General features: G+C 39.9%; 1 pseudogene; it reads left to right on the top strand.

The window, feature by feature from the left end:
* The first annotated feature begins 2,011 nt into the window (after positions 1-2,011).
* Positions 2,012-2,968, top strand: LOC127193579 (60S acidic ribosomal protein P0-like; annotated as a pseudogene).
* Positions 2,969-3,652: the final 684 nt, after the last annotated feature.

Below are 3,652 nucleotides of genomic sequence, written 5' to 3'. Positions count from 1 at the left end.
ATATCTTGGAACTAGAAATATGGATTCTGTTGCTGCTATGTTGGCTTTAAATATGAACACAGTTCTGCAGCAAAACCAGCAAGTGAAATAATCCACTAGGCCACCACTGCAGTCCCATGTCCTGTTTTTTTATGGTTATATCACTTCAGAAAAAAAAAATGTGAACTGAAAACGGTAACTCCAATAAACCCAGATTATGCCTGACTTAGAGAATTCTGAGTTAATGGCAGTTCTTTAATATAGATGAGACTTTATTTCCAATTAGTTACTCACTGATATCTTGTGTAAATATAATAATCTGAGAGTTAAGTTACAGAAAATAGGGTTATCTTTCATGGAATTTGCTGTGAAGTAACCAGTGGTTGGATTTAGGACCTCAGAGTCTTGAACACACCATTTGTTGATATGTCCTAGCTTGATGAAATAAAATTTGGTTATTCTGTGTCTTTTTTACTTAGTAAATTTGAAAATTTTACATTTTTTATTTATTTTTTCATTATAATGTATTCACATTCCGATTGTAATCCCCTCTCTCTTATCTTCCTGTTCCTCTATACTCCCTTGCTCTTCTGCCCTATTCTCCTCCCCTAGACCTCTGACGGTGGGGTGAGGACCTGCCCCCCCCCAACTGACCACAGCCTATCTTGGCTCATCTACATTCCCTTCCTCTGTGTTCCAACAGAGCCTCTCAGCCAAGAGGCAGTGATCAAATCACAAGTACCACAGTTCCTGTCAGAGACAGTCTCCCTCTCTCCACCTCCCTTCCCCACATTGGGGAATCAGCTGTCCATTGCCTACATCTGAACTGGGGGGTCTAGGTTCTCTGATTGCATTGTCTTTAGTTGGTGCATCAGTTTGTGCAGGCTCCCCTGCATCCAGAACCTCTAGCCTTGATAGTGTTCTTGTGTAGCTCCTGACAACCTCATCCCCCAACTATTCCATACAAGTCTCAGTACTTCAAATAACTGCTGCTTAAGGTTTTGCAATCCAACATAGTATCATTTAAAACCACTATAGTCTACTTAAACCTGATTGCAGATCCTAAGGACATAGACCATATCAAAGTAAATATTTTATAACAAATGCTCACATTGTTAAGATGTACTAGCAATCAACTGTCCCAAACACTGCCTTGAACTGCAGTGAACAGATGAAGAATCTGCTTCCTTCCAGGAACTTATTGAAATCAAGAAAAACAATTAAGTGAACACAGTGTGCTAACTCCAGAAATAGATGCAGTTCAAACTTAGTGTAAATTAACTGGTATTCTGAAAACAATTATAAATCAATAAAAGGAACATATAGCTGGCAACAGACATATACTTCTTTTGTTTCATGTAAAGCAATTGTTTGAGCTATCATATATTAAAAGAGAAACATGAGCCACAAGAAAAAAAAACTGAATTGTATATATCCTAGACATAGATACTGTGTATTTTTGACAAAACAACAAAAGCAAGTATATAGGTTTATGGTTTTCCAACGCCAAGGCCCTTTTTTTCTTGAAGTCTCTTACTGAGAAATAACAATAATTATCTCAAGCTAAGACAGTTGTCATGGTAAATTGTACAGATTTAACAAATTGTATTTTAATGTTTGTATAATTAATATTATTATACAAAGTATTATGTATAAAAGTATATTATATTATATATTAGTATAATTAATAACTTAAGTTATGTCGGTGCAAAGATTGAGAGAACAAGGCAAGGAAAAGCTGAGAGACCTACCATTTAAGTGCCAAGAAGAGGGGGAAAAAAGAAAGACAGAAAAAAAAGTCCTATTTTTTGCTGAAAATATTATATCACTTACTTTAAAGAGGAATGTTACAGATTTTAAAAAGGCATTAAGCAGAGCAGAAATTATTGGGGAAAAAATGTTCACCAGCCCTAAAACTGACTGAGGGCTAATATTCAAAATATGTAAAGAACACGAGAAGCTCTCACCAGGCGTCCTCATTAGAGTGACATCGTCGTTAAACCCTGTGTGGCAAGCCCTGAGGAATGCCCTGATGCACAGGGAAGATAGGGCAACCGGGAAGTTCAACTACTTCCTTAAGATCATCTAACTTTTGGATGATTACCCAAATTGTTTCTTTGTGGGAACAGACACTGTGGGCACCAAACAGATGCAGCTGATCCACTTGTCCCCATGAGCGAAGGCCGTGGTGCAAGAACACCATGATGTTTAGGACCATCAGGGGCCACGTGAAAAACAACCTCGCTCTGCAGAAGCTGCTGCCTCATATCCAGGGTAATGTGGGCTTTGTGTTCACTAAGAAGGACTTCACTGAGATTAGGGACCTGCTGCTGGCCAAAGAGGTGTCAGCTGATGCTCATGCTGGTGCCATCAACCCCTGTGAGGTCACTGTGCCAGCTCAGAACACTGGTCTGGGGCCTGAGACGACCTTGTTCTTGCAGGCTTTGGGCACAGCCACTGAAATTTCCAGAAGCACCACTGAAATGTGGAGTGATGTACATCTGATAAAACTGGAGACAAAGTAGGAGTCAGCTGGGCCACAATACTGAACATGCTGAATCTCTCCCCCAGCAGGTGTTTGACACTAGCAGTATTTATAACCCTGAAGTGCTTGACATCACAGAGTACACACTGCACTCTTGCTTCCTAGAGGGTGCCCAAAATGTTGTCAGTGTCTGTCTGCAGATCCCTTACCCGACTGTTGCCTCAGTGCCACACCCTATCATCAATGGGTTCAAGAGGGTCCTGGCTTGGTCTTTGGAGAATGATAACACCTTTCCTCTTGTTGCAAAGGTAAAAGCCTTTTCTGGCTGATCCATCTGCATCTGTGGTTGCTGACCCTGTGGCTGCAGCCACCATTGCTGGTCCTTTTGCCACTGCAGTCACAGACAAGGTTGAAGCCAAGGAAGAGTTGGAGGAGTCAGATGAGCATATGGGATTTGTCTCTTTGATCAATCACTTCTCAAAGCAGCCAATTCAGCCACCTTAATTTGAGAAACATGGAAATAAAAGCATACTTCTTTTAAATCAAACACACACACACACACACACACACACGTACACACAAAGAAATTGAATGCCACCAAACCACATAATCCAAATAAAATCAACAGAGAAATATCAAATGGCCTAGAAAAACTTAAAGAAATGTCTTACACATTTTGAATATTCAAATAAAAATGACTCATATTTTACCTTATACCTATCAGAATGGCTAAGACCAAAAACTCAAATGACAGCACTTACTGCCAAGGGTGTGGAGAAAGAGGAACACTCCTCCATTGCTGGTGGGAATACAAACTTTTCCAGACACTGTGGAAATCAATCTGGTGCTTTCTCCCAAAACTGGGAATAGTGCTAGCTCATGGCCCAACCATACCACTCCTGGACATATGCCCAAAAGATGCTCCACCACACAACAAAGACATTTGTTCAACTATATTCATGGCATCTTTATTCATAATAGCCAGAATGTGGAACAACTTGGATATCCCTCAGCTGAAGAACAGATTTAAAAATGTGGTACATTTACACATGGAATACTACTGGTATTAAAAACAAGGAAATCTTGAAATTTCCAGACTAATGAATGGAACTACAAAGTATCATCCTGAGTGAGGTCACCCAGGCCCAGAAAGACATTCATGGTATATACTTACCTTAGCAGATATTA

The sequence above is a fragment of the Acomys russatus genome, chromosome 9 (genome assembly GCF_903995435.1).
Source record: "Acomys russatus chromosome 9, mAcoRus1.1, whole genome shotgun sequence".
NCBI classification, from domain to species: domain Eukaryota; kingdom Metazoa; phylum Chordata; class Mammalia; order Rodentia; family Muridae; genus Acomys; species Acomys russatus.
The sequence above is the reverse complement of the archived record's forward strand: the minus strand, read 5'-3'. Positions and strand labels throughout refer to the sequence as shown.